The sequence below is a fragment of the Pectinophora gossypiella genome, chromosome 13 (assembly GCF_024362695.1).
Source record: "Pectinophora gossypiella chromosome 13, ilPecGoss1.1, whole genome shotgun sequence".
Lineage (NCBI taxonomy): Eukaryota > Metazoa > Arthropoda > Insecta > Lepidoptera > Gelechiidae > Pectinophora > Pectinophora gossypiella.
In genome coordinates this window covers 13,433,567-13,452,712 of record NC_065416.1, presented here as the reverse complement: position 1 = coordinate 13,452,712, position 19,146 = coordinate 13,433,567, and the positions used below count along the sequence as shown (strand labels likewise).

Genomic DNA, 19,146 nt, shown 5'->3' with positions numbered 1-19,146 from the left:
GGTAGATTTTTATACTCTTCTTTTGACTTAGGCCTAAAAGATAAACGTGGTGTTAAATGCCAGAATACCGAAAGTATTCAGTGGAACAATAGCATATCTATTAAATAGATGGCGTTCGTAGGTATTTATTATGATGAGGTTACCACACATTACATTATACATTACATTACACTTTGCATTACTCATTGCATTACATTACATACACACACACATACACACGCACACATTACATTAGCGAAGAATTATTGTATTATGCTAATTTAAAAACAGTTATCTTAAATAATATGTGTTACAACACATTACATTACACATTGCATTACATTACCATTGTGTATGTTGCATGTGTGTACATTACATTAGCGAAAAAGCATTCTTTATTGTTTGTATAATGCTAATTTAAAAACAGTGATCTTAAATATTATGTGATGTCATGTCGTGAATCACATCAAACTGTGGTGGTGTTAAGTTTAAAACAAATAGAATATTCCTACAAAATATCCTATAGTCATCATGACATTTTTCCAATCAGGAAAACATCCTGATCGGAAAAGTGTCATTGACAGTCATTGTGGTCCTGTGGTTCACCGGTTTGCTTCTCAATCGGGGAATCGAAACCCGGTACTGGACTTGCACAAATCAGTTATTAATTTAAGCGGCTTCTTGGCACGAAGCGAAAATAGATAGTTACACATTGTTTATTGAATATTCCGATAACTTATCGGCGGATAAGAAAATGACGGGTTTAACTTTAAATAAAATTAGGGAGTGTCTACAGGAATCGGGGCCACTAAATAATGTAAACTAAAACTATGTAAGTACTTACTACACTTTTCAAATTATAGTGCACAATATAAACTTTCGAAATAAAAAGGACTCGAAATGTTACTATTGTATAGTTTAATACTTACAAAGAAAACTGATGGAATTCATAATTCATAATCATTTATTTATGTGTGTGAAATTATGTATAGAAAATAGAAATACTCTTTATTTGCCTTTGAAAAGAGTACTTACATTAATAAATGGATGTTCATAGAAGTTCCTTCTTATCAGCTTTCAACAATAGCATGCAAATATTGTTACAATTAAAACACATAATAACGGGTTCTTACCGCGTATCAGGGATATGAGACTCCCGATATTTCGACACATGACTGATGAGATTGGAGTGGAGTAGGTAGATCCATAATAAATAATAAATCTCATCAGTCATCCTGTGATTATGGCACTTGAAACAGTGTCGAAATATCGGGAGTCTAATAAGTCTGATTTAAACGCGGTAAGAACCCGTTATTATGTGTTTTAATTATGACAATAACCGCGTAAACCTAAAACAAAATATTGTTACAATTTACGTGTACTTGTATGTCACGTCATGTACTTGTGAATGGTCATTACATTAAGTATACTATTATAATAATCAAATAAAATAATTTCGTCACTTACATAATTTAGTCATTCTTACAACAAAATGAAAGAAATCATCAACGCACTTTATCAACACATTTTCCAATTCAATATTTTTGAGATAAGAATTCTTTGACGCTATATTTATGATTTATAGTTAAAACATATTTTTTCATTTTAAATTACTAATCACGATTAAAAAAAATTAGATGTCCTTAGAAAAAAAACAGTAGTTCTACTCTGAACCGACGTGCGTGTATGAAACGATGGATGAATGTGGAGGAAGCAAGAGAAATATTTCAGGATCGAAGTAAATGGAATTCCATAGTCTCTGCTTACCCCGGTGAAAAAAGGCGTGAATTTATGTATGAATGTAAGTTTAAAATAGTCTAGTATTTAGTTCTTGTGTCCATTGTGATCAACAAAGTATTTTATCTACATATCTACTTAGTTTTGCAGGCCAGTGTACAATATTACAAACAAAAGAGAAATAGAAGAGTAGAATAGGCGGCCTTATAGCTAAGTAGCAATCTTTTCTAGGCAACATTTTGACTCCATATCTATAATATTTTATTTTTGAGATATTATATTTTTTCATATTCACAAATAATTGCATGTTAAGTACTTAATTAATCTTCCTAGTGCCAATCGTTTGCTGAGAGTGAAATGATTCGCAGGTTTATTGATGAAAAACTTCAAATGCGAAAATAAAAATGTATATTTAAAACTAATTTAATTGTTTTATTTCATAGTTTGTGACAACTACCGTGTCTAAGACATTCGTATAGAAAATTTAAATGTAAGCAGGTTGGTACCTACGCGTTGCTCTCATCGATCTGCTAAATTTAAAAAAAAAAACAAAATTCAAAAATTATTTACATGCTCATAAAACATGGTACTATAAAGGTTTTACAATAAATGTGAATAAATTTAATTGAATTGTGAATGTGTGTGTGTAAATTGGGCACATCATGAAATTAGATGTCGGAGCCGACCCTTTGCCGGCGGCGGCACGCCGGCTTTTTAGGGTCGGCGCCCGCGGCGCGCCGGCGGCGTGAAGTGATTTGTGTACGTAGTACGTACTTACATCATTAACACGTTAACAGTCCCCATACAAGCGTTTCAAAACATGCCATATGTCCAAATGAGATATTATATTTTTTGGCTTTCGTTTGTTATTCAATGTGACATGTTTTTGACTTTTTCTATTTATAAGGTCTTTGGCTACAAGTCCTTTATGAAAATATCAACAAATTTTACGAGTCCGTGATTTGACAGCCCATAAAGCTGCACTGGTCTCGTGTACCTCATAGGGTACACGAACTCGGCGGAACCGCTCCCCGTGTGCCACATACGGTACACCGGACTGTTAACGTGTTAAGAAGTAACCGAGAGTTATCAATTAATTAAGAATTGAAATTTTCAACTCCTACCTCTACACGAAATGCCGGCACATCATGATGGGCCCAGGCAGATCTCGATCGACCCAGTTTAACGATCGGCCCACGACACCTATACATATGTACTTACCTAGGTACATAATGTCATTATGTTATATTTTTTATTTTGGGCGCCTCCATTGTGTATTTAATGTCTGTAATTATTTATCTTTTTTGTCTTTGTTTTTTTTTTAATTTCTGTAAGTAATTGAAGTTTGTAAATATGGCGTCCAATATGGAAATAAATATTTTCTATCTTATTTCTTTCTTTCTTTCTTATAATGATGTAGTTAGACACTTATTTTGGGTACTATAACCGGACCAAACCTAGCTTAGCTCGTGTTGTGCAGCCGGCATAACGATACGTGGTTCTTGGATAAAGTTCTTCGTTCTTTCCATTAGCTATTTCCGATTCTGTAACAAAGCAAACAAATTATGCGCCTGTATTTTTCAAACTCCTATGTCCTGTTTATGTTCTATAGTGTGATGCTATGTTATGTTCATTTCAAATTTAATCTTTAAAAAATTTCTCGCTGGTGGAGGTTTTATTTATATGAAATGCTGGATACCATACGAATAAGAGGAACTATGCTTACCTTCATAACACAAAGTCCATTTGGCAACTTAAATGTTCCTTTTGGACAGTATCCACTATTTATCAAGCCGGGTAAACCACACGAGGGACCGACCGAGTGACCACGCGGAGGATCAGCCGTGGGACAACATACGGTACCGGCCGGATAATCACATGGGGGACCGCCAGAAGTACAACACGAAGGATCACGCTGGGTCCTGTTTGGGGGACCGCACGGTAGACCCGGTGGTCTGCACGGGGGACTGGCCGGATGAGCACACGGATGATCGCCCGGGGGACAGCATGGGTGATCGCTCAGGGGCCTGCTTGGGGGATCGGATGGAGGACCACCAGGGGGTCTGCACGGGGGAGAGATCGGGAAACTACATGGGGAACCGCCCGGGGGACAACGTAGGGGATTGTGCTGGGGTTTGCTTGGGGGACCGCACGGTGGACCAGCAGGGGGTCTGCACGGGGGACCGACCGGGTGACCACACGGGGGATCGTGAGGGACTGGATTACCATTGGTGTGTACGTAATACGTAACGCTCGATGCTTGCCCTTATTATGATGCAAAGTCCATTAGGCAATTCACTTCTTCCTTCCGGACAATATTCACGTCTGTAGGTAATAGCCGGGGTGATAGGTTCACCAACAGGAGAACCATACACGTTTGTCCATGAGAGTACTACACACAGAATAAGCCAGAGGTTCATTATTCAAGCGTATTTTTGTGCGACAACGTGTCTTCGTCAGAAGATTCTATCACAGAGGAAACCGATGTCCGTAAGACGTACTTATAAGGCAATTCATGTTATGTTTCCGAAGGTTCTAGGTAGAGTTGCCGAACTATCGATAGCTGACCTTGAAAATCATCTGTACTATCACATCTGTAGTTCATTTTGATCAACAACAATAATAATGCATATGTTTATTTTGGCAACTCAGGCCCAATTGTTAGTAAATACAAAAAAAACACTTAACAGGGTAGTAAATCTTAAACAAAAGTACACACATCTCATTTTAATGGGCAGCGATTAGCATCCCTATAAATTGCTTCCATATTGGTATCTCTAATTTACATGCCAACGCCTTCAGAATGCCATTGGAACTGGACCGCAACCTGTACATCAGGGAAGCATTTTTCTTCCTGATCATTCACCTTCATCTGTCGATACTATTTTTTTTAAACTGTCGATAGTCTATCTATAGGCATCACTAGTTCTGTGTACCTAACACATGTTTAGATGCACTGCAACTCATCTAACTTAATTAAGACGATAAGAGAATAGAATCTGACCTCTTTATCGTGGGGTCAACACTTAAAATAAACACTATAGATAGTCCAGATAACGTTTAATGCCTATCAAACCGTACAATGTCAGAGATATAGAGAAACCTGGTAGGACCAACCTGGTCACTTCAATATCGACCCCGCCGGCGTGGTACACAATTTCTCTTATTCAGCACATATCGCTAAAATATTATCTCAGATGACACCCTGAGCCGAGGTTTCGCACAACTGGACACCGTCAGGCCTGTTGTCTTAAATTTTGTTCAAGGTGAGAGCCCTCAGCGCTCCCCATTTGCCCGATCAAGTAGTTAATGCCATCTGCGGAAAATCCACAATAAGTCACGTTAAAAAAAATGTTGGGACATGTTAGGAGGTTGGTAATATAAGGTGAGTAACACATCATCATCATCAGCCCATCAACGTCCCCACTGCTGGGGCACGGGCCTTCCCTATGGATGGATAAGGAGATCGGGCCTTAAACCAACACGCGGGCCCAGAGCGGATTGATGGTTATTAACGACTGCTAATGCAGCCGGGACCAACGGCTTAACGTACCTTCCGAATCACGGAGGAGCTCGAGATGAAAACTTTTTTTTTGTGGTCACCCATCCTATGACCTGCTAAAGTTGCTTAACGTCAACAATCGCAGACCGAGCGCGTTTACTGCTGCGCTACCGAGCTCCTCAAGTAACACATATGGACCCGGATTTGGCACAGCATTTTAAAGGAGAGTTACAGCGTATTTTTAGGCTTAAACATAATAAATGAGAACATTCCGCATAGCGTATGAAGCACTTACAACATTAGTTTCACAAACGATTTAAAGCTATTTCCATTTATTGACAATTACTTCCGCACAATATCCCAGGAAGAGGAAATTACTGAAAACCAGCGCTGGATGGCGCCATAGCATGTCTCCATCACAGCACAAGCTGAGCCATTTCCTTTTGCCCGTATTCGCAATATTCATAATTACCTAGTTCATATAGCAAATGTAAATTGTTACTGACAATAAATTTATTTTATTCTTATTCTTATTTAAATGAGCATTCATTCTACAAACTACAATAAAAGCTTACTTAATTGAGATTCCATCTATCGTAAAACAATTTTCACCTTTACAAAAACTCTTGACTCAACAACAACTCAAATTAAAAGTTGAAATAGTGCTCAACCAATGCGAACCTGAACTGATCTCAGGATCAGTCTGAGGTCAGCCTCAGGATGACCGGACCTTTATAACAAGTAAAGAGAATATTTGCTGCACCATTGGAAAATTACATAATAAATGATTTCAACATTATGCACAGTTGTATATTGTGTACTCGTATAGTTTTATTGATTTTCCTTCTTATCTTGTTAAATTCCAAGGTAAACTACAGATACAGTCATTATGTACCTCCTATATTGAGTACCTACTTATCACGTTGGTCCTCAACAGGTCAGGGTTCAAGTAATTGGAGAAAAACACGTCCACTACCAGCTTGACTGGACCCTGCCACTCCACACTTCAGGACTTTGGAGCATTATCAGTTCCATGACCACACGTCGCACCCGCGCTCCATGTGGCTCCACATCTCGACTCACCGGGGGCAAGGAACAGCTCCATTTCCCGACTCACCCCGGGCAAAGGAGCAGTTCCACTTCCCGACTCACCCCGGGCAAAGGAGCAGTTCCACTTCCCGACTCACCCCGGGCAAAGGAGCAGTTCCACTTCCCGACTCACTCCGGACAAAGGAGCAGCTCCACTTCTCGACTCACCCCGGGCAAAGGAGTAGTTCCACTTCCCGACTCACCCCGGACAAAGGAGCAGTTCCACTTCCCGACTCACCCCAGACAAAGGAGCAGCTCCACTTCTCGACTCACCCCGGACAAAGGAGCAGTTCTGCTTACTTTCGGACAATCAGGTGATCAGCCTGTAATGTCCTAACCAAACTAGGGACCACAAAGTAATTTTTGTGATATGTCCCAACAGGTATCAAACCCGAGCCCAACGCTCAACCACTAGTAGGGCTTTGTGTAGTAGTGATGCGAATAGATTCGTATTTCGGACGATGCAAGCGTATTATCCTTAAAGGTACTTTACGGAATTAACCGTTACTTGCTTGTATTTCCCCAAACACTTGCGTTTTGATTCACTCGAGGCAACAAGTTATATATATCAGAACTTGAACACATATTCCTTTAGTTTCCTTTAGCTAGCTACGATGAAGTTCCTTCTACTGTTAGTCTGTGCTATATTTCTCATTTGCCAAGTATTCAGCGCAGGTGCCCCTGCTGTCACTAAGGGGATTCAAAATGCCCGGAAAACCGACTCTGTTATTTTACCGGGACAGTGTCCTGAAGGGAAAATAAAATTGCCAAGTGGAGAGTGCGTAGATGCTGTAAGTATTTTAGTTTTATTTTAGAATTAGTTTTCCCCGCTTATCCTCGTTTGTCTCTGCTTACCCCGGTGGGAAAGAGGCGTGAGCTTATGTATGTATGTACTGGTTATCGCGCAAAACTATTGTAAGTACGTATATTCTTAAAGGTGTATTAAAGTATTTCCAAATCGGTCAGCGTTTTAAGCGTGAAAAGCAGCAAAAAAAACGCAATTAGTTTTATGAAGTTGGTCCGCAAAATTCTCAATAAAGAGATATGCCACGGGAACATAGGCGGAGGGAGCAAAATATGCACAAAACGACCACATTCTATGAGGCAACGATAGTAGTATAAAACTTTCCACTCCATGCATTACTTCTTTGGTATAGCGCGATCACAACTAGCGCTTGTGTTACTACGCAATGAATGGCAGGTAAATCGATGTAGTGGTCCAGCCAAGTGACTTGGCGCGGCCGCTTCACACGCCAGGTGACATGCGGATTCTACTTATCTATGGGTTGACCGCATCACATATTACAGCTGGCTGGCACATATACCTCTACATATACATACAGCTATAAGAGATAATTATGAAATTCCAAAACGGGCACAAGTATGTCATATACCAGTATGACTTTTTACTTCTATCTATATATAACGTATATTCTGTTGATTAATATACCCATTTTTTATTTTGTTACAGGACTAACAATAAAATGAAGAAAGAAAAAATGAAAACTATAGTATAATTCGTACTTATCGAAGTAGATACCTATGAATTATACCTCTATATTTGAATGTTATATACTTACTAATTTTATTTTAAGTTATACCTGTCATTTTCTTATCCGGTAAAAGGTAAGGACATTGCAGACTTGAATCGCCTAATTGTCTGAAAAAGTAAGATGATTCCGTGCTTCGCGATAAGCGTGTAAATTAACGCAGTAAAATATGTAACAGTATAAAATAGCTGAATAACGATTATTCAGCTGTTGTATATATAAACGCTGCCTTAAAATAAAATAAAATTACCTTATCGTCTTGTTAGCGCAACCAACAAGTCACCAGGGGCCTTAGCCAAGATGTAAACGATTCTCTCTCTCTCTATTTAAGAGCTGCGCTCTTGTCGGTGGAGTAATCGCCATTCCTCTCTTCTTCCCGCCAAAACCTTCACCTCCCGATACGACACGACCTGCACCTTCTCTTTTATTTGTTTCAACGTTTATGTAAACGATTAAGATTTAATAAATAAAAAAAAAGACAATCGATAGCGGGTTGGAGTAGAGTGAAATCAAATATACTTTATTGCACACAAACAAAACATTTAGCAACAGTACGAATGAGAGGCTTTATTGCTCTAAGGCAATTTCTTCCAGGCAACCATTACCAGGATTCAGCCATAAAAAACTTGGATGCGAGACGGTGCAATAACACCGGTTAGTACTTAATATTATAACTACAGTTAATATGTATACAAATACACTCTACATAATTATAGAAATAAATAAACTGTGTTTTATTTTATTTTCTTACAACCTAAGTACCTACTAGTTTGTCCAGTGCCCTTTCGGCACAGCAGTAGTAGTCATCAAGGAACTGGTTTAACTACCAGCCCAGCCAAGGCTCTTCTGTTGTGTTCTGAGTTGTCATATACAAAATGGATAAGCAACATGGTTTCCACTAACAAGTGACATCTTAATATTTATTGGTGCGACAGACAATTATTGGTGACGATTCCTGTACACACCGTCTCATTTTATTTTAAGTTATACGTGTCATTTTCTTATCCGCTGAAAAAGAAAGGGACGGGTAATCGACAGGTATACATTTCATAGAATAGACGTCAATTTTAGGCAGAAAAAAAAGCCGTTCTAAAATTGTATATTGGCCAATAACCCGACAGTATTAAGTTGACAGCCCACGTCAAATGGGTTGCGTACGAGCGAGATGTCTTTTTTTATTCGCCCGGGTTATTTATTCATTTTAAAATTAACAGTTGTCAATCATCCGTAGATATATGTATATTAGAGATATAAGTAAGTAGATGGTTTTGTGTTAATGATTATTTATCCTAATTGTAAAAAATAATAGGATAAAAACAACTCCTAATCAGTGATGTGTCGTTCACGTGAATGTTCCCAATGTGGGAAAGTTCGCGTTTTAAAAACTCTAATAGTAAGGAGTTGCTTTTCTTTTTCAAATTGTTCTGTCTTGTACTCTGGTTTTATCTGCCTAAAGGTTACGCAATGAAGCTCTTTTACATAAGTTTTTTGACTTCAGGGGGGTTAAAAAGACCACATCCAAGCAATTCACCTGAAAACAATATTATATTATATTGTTTGCATAGCGCACTTACTTTTATATGCGCAAATGTCAAATTGCAATATTGTTTTTTACGTTCTTTATTTATACCGTACCATGACAAAACATTTGGACTTAATTGTATTCATTAGAACAAAAACCTTTAAATAAGTTCGATGTCCTAGGCAGGAGCTCAAGTCACACTTGGGCGGCTAAAATTATTAAAAGAGAAATAAAATAACACAGGTAGACTAATTGCATAATAATTTTATTTAAAATAATAATTTAATTTATATATTTTAGGTACATTATATTGTATTCCTTTATTATTAGATATACTACTTAATTGCGAATAATTTTATTTAACATAATAATTTTATTTGTATATTTTCGTACATATATTGTATTCCTTTATTGTTACATACACTAATTGCATATAATTTTCTGTATCATAATATATTTTTTTGTTTATTAATAAATTTTAGGTACCTACACACTTTACAAAAACCGAAGCATATTTAAAATTGACGTTCTACATCTTCCAGTCTGTTTTCTCCTTTCGATTGATTTTTCCTTGCTCCTTTTTTATTTATGACTGAAACAAAAAGAAAATACATATATTATTACCAATAGTGGCTGCAAGTTATCTATATATGTGTATTATAGATTATTATGATTATTCTAAATACCTAGTTTATCATATAGTACTATTTACACACACACACACACACCTCATCACACAAAGTACCATAGTATTACAGAGAGATGCTGTGGGAGCATATCCTGTGAGACCGAAATATGCTCAAAATGAGCATGTTATATTATGAGACAACGATCGTATTATAAAACTTTCCAGATTATTCGTATTATAAGTGAATGGAATGATATCAGAATATCAGGCAGAGGCAGAGATATTTATAACGCAGACGTTACAAATGTTGCGACGGAAAATTCCGCTTGATATCAATTCAGAATTGTTAGGGTTCGTAATGTTTATTTAATTAATTAATTATTATTAGATTATATAACTTAATAACAGACGGAATAAAGTCGTGAATCTGTGTCACGACTTTATTATTTTTAATTTGGAACTGGCATATTATTTCATTTGTTTTTATTTTGATTTCTTCTTTTTCGAACGGGAACGCTTTCCCGCTTTTTTGAAAAGGCGGTGACGTGGAATTTTGTTCGGTTGCGGTAATCTGTTATGAAGAGTTGAAGAGTTAACATTGTTTATGAAAATATAACATTATTCAAGAGAATTGCTGAATTGTTTGATTACGACGAGCACCTCCCCACCTGAGAGCAGTAGTATTATCACATTTCAGAAGTGGGATAAAGTTAAGTACACGCCTAGTTATAATATACATTTTTTTTTATAAGTAATAAGTAAATTTATTTTTATATGATATTGTTGCGCTATGTGCTCTTACTCAAGTCAAGTATTTTAAGTAATTAATTATTAAACGTCTGTCTTGGCATATTGTAATATGATGATGTTAGTATAGGTACATGTAGGAATGAATTATACCGATATTTTAAACATAATATTATAATAAGTGTATGATTCTAATTAAAGTAATAATAGATTGAGAATTATAATTGATTAGTCTTATATATTTTTTCCAAAGCAAGCTTCAGATTATTATTATTTTTAAATAGGTATAAACATTTTTAAGCGTGTTTATTTTTAGTAAAGGACTAATGTAATTTATTTTCTGCGAGATTTCAGAATAATGAAGTTACAAGAGTCGGGACCTTGTGACACGCAGTGCCACCCTAAGGCCGGGTTACGATCAGCCAGGTTGTGCGCTGCATGCTGAGCATCGGCCTGAGGAGCATGCGGATCGCCGGGCTGAGCTGCATCCTGAGCGTCGTCCTGAGGAGCATGCGGATCGCCGGGCTGAGCTGCATCCTGAGCGTCGTCCTGAGGAGCATGCGGATCGCCGGGCTGAGCTGCATCCTGAGCGTCGTCCTGAGGACCATGCGGATCACCGGGCTGACCTGCATCCTGAGCGTCGGCCTGAGGAGCATGCGGATCGCCGGGCTGAGCTGCACGCTGAGCGTCCATTTGAGCCGCATGCAGAGCGGCGACCTGAATTGCATGCAGAGCGACATGCGGAGCGACGTGACGACGCGGGACAGTTAAGAAGGTCACGTAGATAAAAATATATTATGAATATTTAAACATAGAGGGATGGTCTTTCATCACAGTCTCGCGTGTAAAGCACATATCAGAAATTAATATATCACAAAATATTTCTGTTTGGTAACAATACCGATGTTTGGTTTAAAAAAAAAGTAAACTAATGTGTCTCGGTGTATGTAAAGACCACAACTCACTTTGCTATGTAGAAATTCCAGGGCCTTGCTAATACTTGATAGCTTCAGTTCTATTCTTTTACTACTTCGGTTTAAAGATACTTTACTCTCAAAAAATACATACAGTCACTTACATGAGAAGAGAACTTATAATTTAACTTAATAACTAATTTATACAGTGTCGTACGCACCGCCATACTTAATATCGCGCGAAAAACACATCACAAAAACCATATAGTCATTTACTTATTTTGTAAAATATGCTGAGCTAGTTTGTACTTAAATTTATTGTGCCTATGATAGAGGTGTTGCTACCTATTATGAAAAATGACATGTTTAACCAATGTGATGTTAATATGTAGGCGAACGTGCAGTGGATTGTATTGTTCATGGTATCCATATACTATAAAAGTGAAAGGTCATTAAGACATCACGAAGTCTCAGGAACTGCGAGTGCTGGGAGTCTTAAATTTTGCTTGGGGGTTCCTTTAGAATGTACGTACTCATTAAGAGATTTTGCGAAATTCAAACGCCAAGGAGATAAAAATGGGTGGCAAAGTTTGTACGAAACTTCTAGTGTTAATAGTAGGTTATCTAATTTACTAGAAAATACCCATTATTTAAATAAAGTAAAACGTATTTAGGTAATTATCTTTATAAACAATCCTAACGAAGGGGTGAAATAGGGGGATTAAGTTTGTATGGAAAATATTTAATTTTTATAGCTATCGACTCCAAACTCACTACCCGTGCGAAGCCGGGGCGGGTTGCTAGTTACCTACAGATAAAATAATAGGATCTGGTATTTTGGCTCTCTTGGCTCTCACACCGAAGAACTTTTGCAATTATTTTTTTAGGCAGTACAATGATTCTAGTTTAAAAAGTTTAGTTTACTTTAAGTTTAGTTTAGTTTTAGGAAAAATGAAAGGGAAGAGAGAAAGGGGTAGACCTAGGAGAACATTTATGAAACAAATAAAAGAAAAGGTGCAGGTCGTGTCGTATCAGGAGGTGAAGGTTTTAGTGGGAAGAAGAGAGGAATGGCGATTACTCCACCGACAAGAGCGCAGCTCTCAAATAAAGAGAGAATGTTCTAGTTAGAATCATTTGATTTAATATTTGGCTGATTCATATGTTGGTTGATAGTTATCAACCAGACCGAATTCCCATCAGAAACAAAATCTTCGATATTGCTAATGTAGTGGGTTGAATCAAGTTTTAGCAGGTACACTGGCCAGATAATCACTTGTCACAAATGTAAGGAGAGGGGACAGTTTTATACGTTGTTCCAAGTCATTAATTAAATTTACATTTTGTTGCATACAGAGGTCACCAAGTTGGAAATTGTTTTAGTTAGGCGGAGGATAGAAGAATTTAAGGATATTATTAAAAATAAAACATTGTGCATTTATTTCTATAGATAACTAAAAAGGTTACCCAACACCAGAATTTATCTAGGAAGTGGGCTGTCAATAAAATATTTGTTGATTTCGGCAATGGTGTTTGTTTGTTTGCTCATGAATTAAGAGTCCCATAATAACATTCCTTCGTTTCTCCTTCTATGGTTTGTGAGATGGAATGCTAACCTCAGCAACCTAGGTCTCAGAGTTTTTATTGGGCCGCCAAGGTCATGGTTTATGTAACGACTATGTACTTACATCAGTAAATAGTAACCGGGATCAACGGTTTAATGTGATTCTCAAAGCACGAAACATCTTACTTTCGGACAATCGGATGATCAGTCTTTGATGTCTTAACCAAACTGGGGAGTACATTCCCTCATTAATTAAAGGCATAGTTCAATCGTTAAAAGAGGTATCGCTATATGTAAGTGTCAATGGAGTAGATGCTCGGATTGTATGTAGAATTGTTAATGACAGTTTATTAGACATGCCAGTAGTAATCGGACCGTCTTAGGACCGATATTGACAATGACGTGCCCCATCCGGGTTCGTGTAGCAATGTGAAGTTATTATTAAATGACGTCAACAGGTGTGGTCGAGTTTATGGTGCACTCTCTGTAAGAGCCCAGACTCATGTCAAGTTTAACGGTAGCGTTCTGTTGAAGAATAGCAGGCAAATCTGATAAGCAATATTTCGTACGTGTGAGAACTTTTTATCATTGCCAAAATGGACGTGTGGATGTTTTAAAGCCACCTTGTTATATATTTATTTTTGTCGAGCGGTTAGGGTTGTAAATAGTGAACCAGACAGGTGTACCTACCATAGAGGTATGAATGTGGCTTCGACCAAAGTCAGGACCATACGATGATAAGGATGGTAAGGCGACAGACATAGAAAGGCAGCAGTTATTAGATTTGCTCTATAAATACGTACAAGTATTATTTTGCATTATCACTTTAAGACTTGGGAGCACTAATATTAACAGCGGTGAACATAGAATTGGGTAGTTTCCTAGTTCAAAGATAGGTATGAAATTGTGATTGATAAATAAAGACAGATCTAAAGGTAAAAATAAACATTTTTTTGTTTCTATTTAGCTTCTTTATGAATTTTAATAGGGAAAATGTAATTAATAAGTGCGACATTTGGGCATGTTTTTCTACGACGTCACGGGTTGTTTTTTTTTTTTTTTTTTCATACGGGTTCCATAGTAATTTCGTGTTTTGGGGTTTGGTGAAGGGTGACTGATTTGACTAGTTGAAAACTACCCTGTTGAATAGCCAACATCCAGCTGTATATTGTCCTTATTAACGGAATAGATAAAGGAAAAGGAAATGGAACGTAATATGGTAGGTAATATGTTAGAGGCGGGTGTACTAAGGGAGTATGTTTCAGAGTATGCTAGTCCTACTTTAGGAGTTCGCAAAAAAGAGGGGTTCGCTGACGATGTGTAATGACTATCGAATGTTATTATTAAAATGATTATGCTTGTGACCGAAAATGAAATAGCACGACTCAGCGGCCAAGCTTGCTTTGTTGCGCTTGATCTCGCGTCATCGGACTATTTATCGTTATCACGGACGGTCAGCAAAGTTCGGTCGGACGGAGTTCAATCGTTTGCCATTCGATCTGGCTGTATACTAGCGGATGAAGAATATGATCTTGGACTCTGCTCGTTTTATCAAGGCAACTTGGTATATGGACAATGTTCTTATCTTTGGGAAAGATATGTTTTTCAGATGATAGAAATGAGATTTCTTGTGTGACACGATACATTATTTAGGAGACTAGAATGACTCATGTTGATGTTTTATCACGCAATTCTATTTCGGACACAGCAGACATTCTCCCATTCTAAAAATAACTAAAAAAATGACGAACAGAGCAAGGAAAACTTATGCCTGCATATTTGGGACCGTATTGGGTCAATAAAATTTTAAGCAGTAGTTACGCGATACGTAAAAGACAACGTTTGGCTGCGGATCATAAGATGTTGTGTATACGTATGTGGCGGTTTTAGACGTAAATGATAACAACTTTTCAAATTAACATTTTTGTTGATGTATTGTAATTTGTGTTGTATAACTGTGAGAGGCATATAGCTACAGAACAGTGTCTATGTTTCAGGTCAAGTATGTGAATTGATTGGTTCGTGTCTTGATGAGAGCAAAGCAAAAGAAACACAGGCTCAGCTACTGTCACGAGACTTCTCGATTAGCTCAGATGGGAGACCTCCATAAGGATTTAACGATTGGCTCAGATTGGACGCCTCGATAAGGTCTTAACGATTGGCTTAGATTGGATGTCATGATAAAGATTTATCGGTTGGCTCAGATTGGACGCCTCGATAAGGTTTTACCGATTGGCTCAGATTGGAGACCTCGATAAAATTTATCAATTGGCTCAGATTGGAGACCTCGATAAGGAGTTAATGGTTGGCTCAGATTGGATGCCTTGATAAAGATTTGTCGATTGGCTCAGATTGGACGCCTCGATAAGGATTTAACGATTGGCTCAGATTGGAGATCTCGATAACGATTTATTGATTGGCTCAGATTGGAGACTTAGATTAGGATTTAACGATTAGCTCAGACTGGAGACCTCGATAAGGATTTAAAGATTGGCTCAGATTGGATGCCTTGATAAGAATTTATCGAATGGCTCAGATAGGATGCTACAAATTATTTGTATGAATCATTAGTTTAATAATGGGTATCCGATTGATCGGATCCTAAAAAGTTTTCAAGGTGATTGAATAGGCATCGTATCTTGTTTTAAAAAATATATTAAGTACTATTGTAATTAACGAAATACAAAAGTAACGTAAGATTTAAGTATTTTTTTAAATGATTCATATTTAGTTTGTAAATTAATTTGCAACTTTAGTTATTAATTTTCTTAATTTATTTTTTTGTCTTATTCGTGTGATTTGTTACTAAAACTTAAGTTTTATTAGTAGTATTTTTCCTGATGGTTAATGCTGTGCTTACCTACATGTTATTCGTTAAGATTGGCCAATAAGTAAAGTTCCTACTTATTTGATTATTGTTTAAAAGATTCTGATGCAACTTTGTAACATAATTTGCTACTATAGTTATACAACAGTTACGATATTTGAGCCTGCTATTATTGTTTTATTTATTACTAAGTACTTATCTGTAATTTATTGTTAAGATTGAGCAACTGACCAAAGTACCGATTGTTAGGGTTCCACCGGGTGTCGTGCGCGGGGACGCACACGTTGTCAGGATGGACGATTGTTAGGGTTCGTAATGTTTATTTAATTAATTAATTATTATTAGATTATATAACTTAATAACAGACGGAATAAAGTCGTGAATCTGTGTCACGACTTTATTATTTTTAATTTGGAACTGGCATATTATTTCATTTGTTTTTATTTTGATTTCTTCTTTTTCGAACGGGAACGCTTTCCCGCTTTTTTGAAAAGGCGGTGACGTGGAATTTTGTTCGGTTGCGGTAATCTGTTATGAAGAGTTGAAGAGTTAACATTGTTTATGAAAATATAACATTATTCAAGAGAATTGCTGAATTGTTTGATTACGACGAGCACCTCCCCACCTGAGAGCAGTAGTATTATCACATTATCATGGTTTGAATCACCCATCACAGTTTTCGTTACGATGTGACTAACATCTAACATCCTGTATGTATGTATGTGTATGTAAAATAGGTATTTTTTTATTGTAACAACGAACAATACATCAAATATAACTCCCTAGCGTTATCCCGTTTATCACAGGGTCTAACCTAACCTAACCTAACCTAACCTGAAGATATGACAGGTCCGGCTTTTTACAGAAACGACTGTCTGCCTGACCTTCCAACCCGCGAAAACCAGCTCAATACAGGTTAGGTGACATACCTCCGAAATACATTCACAATGTGGATTACCTCACGATGTTTTCCTTCACCGTTGAGAACTTGATAAAAATTTAAGATCCAAACAATGTATTAACGTAAAAAGATTTTAAACAATTGCGTCGTGTTATTACATGACCCAACCTAGTGGTCCAAGATACTGATTACTAAATAAAGACAGATGTAAAACTAACGAGAACATTTTCTTTTTTCTATTAATAAACTTATTTATGAATTTTAATCAATAAAAAAAAAATAAGTCCGACATTTTATCACGTTTCTCTATGACGTCACGGTGTGCTTTTTCATACAAATTCCGGAGTGTTTTCGTGTTTTGACGTTTAGTAAAAAGTTACTGATTTGACTAGTTGGAAACTAGCCTATTCACCCTGATGAAATCTAAGGGAATGCAAACAGTGCCTGACAAAACATGAAGAGCAATGTCACGCTTATTCGTAACGTTCTTGAAGTATAGACAGGCTTGCTCTCTGTCATCGACACGTCATACGCGCTCATCTACATATCTGTATTTTAAAACAATATCTCATTAAAAGTGTTAATTACAATCAAACGGGGTTTAATTTCATCAGGTTATGGGCTACAATGCACTTACAATACTAACACACGTTCCGTTTGGTAGTCTCAGTTTTCCTGTAGGACAGGGTCCGCCTCTAATAACACTAGCAGTGAACCTCGGTCCAAGATTTGAATGCCTTGAAGTTTGAGGAGCACCAACGGAATATACAGCACATAATGCACAGACTAGCAGCCACAACCACCTCATTTTCGTAAAGTTAAAGGAAAACTGATTCGATTACTGATGCACCTACTTATATAATGCCATTATTTGTTCTATGCAAATGATTCATAACTATACTGCCATATAAATAGCAGAGCAGGTTTGTGAAGTGACCTTTAATTTAAGATATATTAGCGACCCGCTAGCGGCTTCGCTAGGGTGCAATGGTGAGGAAAAAAATGAAATTAAAAACCTCTAAAATAACAGTATTTCTCCACTATTTAATGGATGTTATTATACGTAGAAACCTTCCTCTTGAATCACTATATCTATTAAAAAAACCGCATCAAAATCCGTTGCGTAATTTTAAAGATTTAAGCGTACATAGAGTCATGTGGGTTAAGTGTGCGCATTCTAAATATCTCGAAAAATATATATCGCGAAGGAACGGCAACCCCCCTCTTCTGTACCCCGCAAGACGTCTTGCGAAGCGCTCGTATTACAGCGGCGGTTCCCGGATAGGGATATTCTCTAGCCATAGAGGCAGCCAATCAGCTCGCGACACCAAACACTTCAGGACCCCGATACCGACCCCGCCGGCGTGGTCGACGATTTCCCTCATTCAGCGCTTATCGCTATCGACCCACTAGGGTCGATTAATTTTTTCAAATATTTTTCCTCTCAGACGACGCCCTGAGCCGAGGTTCGCGCCCAACTGGGCACCCTCAGGCCTGTTGTCTTAAACGTTGTACCGGGTGAGAGCCTTCAGCGCTCCCCATTTGTCCGGCCAAGTAGTTAATGCCATCTGCGGCAAATCTACAATAAGTCACGTCAAAAAAAAAAAAAAGGATAGGGATATAGGGACAGAAAAAGCGACTTTGTTCTATACTATGTAGTGATTCATTAATGAAATGAAATGTTGTTTTGTTTTATCCGTCTTTGGAATAATAGGGCAGTTGTTTCTCTATTGCCTTCCACCCCGCAGTACTCTGTCTGACGCGAGTGGAATGGCGCCCAGAGTAGTCTATTTCAAAGCCGTACTCCTATCCTCCGCCTCTTCTTCTATCATGTGGGTTGTGAGGTGGATTACCAACCTCATTAACCCTGGAGTCAGGGTTATTATTAAGCCGCAACAGGCCCCTGACATAGCTCATGTAACGACTACATACTTACATCAGTAAGTAGCAACCGGGACCAACGGCTTAACGTGCCTTCGCACGGATCATCTTACTTTCGGACATTCAGGTGATCAGCCTGTAATGTCCTAACCAAAATCCCTGGCCGGCGACTTGGCACCGCCTCAGGCCTGTTGTCTTAAATTTTGTATCAGGTGAGAGTCCTTAATGCTCCATTTGTCCGGCCAAGTTAATACAATTTTCGGTAAATCTAAAATAAGTTACAAATGTATAATTGAGATAGAACTTCA

General features: G+C 37.6%; 5 long non-coding RNA genes across 5 annotated transcripts; 2 read left to right on the top strand and 3 right to left on the bottom strand.

Moving 5' to 3' along the window:
- Window positions 1-96: 96 nt before the first annotated feature.
- LOC126372205 (uncharacterized) lies at window positions 97-4,228 on the bottom strand. Its single transcript, XR_007567126.1, has 2 exons — window positions 3,443-4,228; window positions 97-3,260 (listed from the first exon to the last, which is right to left on the bottom strand). It is a non-coding gene; the product is annotated as an uncharacterized LOC126372205 (long non-coding RNA).
- A 533-nt stretch (window positions 4,229-4,761) lies between these two features.
- On the bottom strand, window positions 4,762-6,817 carry LOC126372210 (uncharacterized). Its single transcript, XR_007567131.1, has 2 exons — window positions 5,794-6,817; window positions 4,762-5,032 (listed from the first exon to the last, which is right to left on the bottom strand). It is a non-coding gene; the product is annotated as an uncharacterized LOC126372210 (long non-coding RNA).
- Window positions 6,818-6,894: 77 nt separating this feature from the next.
- On the top strand, window positions 6,895-7,891 carry LOC126372206 (uncharacterized). The gene is made up of 2 exons (XR_007567127.1): window positions 6,895-7,098; window positions 7,779-7,891. It is a non-coding gene; the product is annotated as an uncharacterized LOC126372206 (long non-coding RNA).
- A 1,732-nt stretch (window positions 7,892-9,623) lies between these two features.
- Window positions 9,624-18,242, bottom strand: LOC126372203 (uncharacterized). Its single transcript, XR_007567124.1, has 2 exons — window positions 17,595-18,242; window positions 9,624-9,971 (listed from the first exon to the last, which is right to left on the bottom strand). It is a non-coding gene; the product is annotated as an uncharacterized LOC126372203 (long non-coding RNA).
- LOC126372208 (uncharacterized) lies at window positions 11,329-16,644 on the top strand. Its single transcript, XR_007567129.1, has 2 exons — window positions 11,329-15,377; window positions 15,452-16,644. It is a non-coding gene; the product is annotated as an uncharacterized LOC126372208 (long non-coding RNA).
- Window positions 18,243-19,146: the final 904 nt, after the last annotated feature.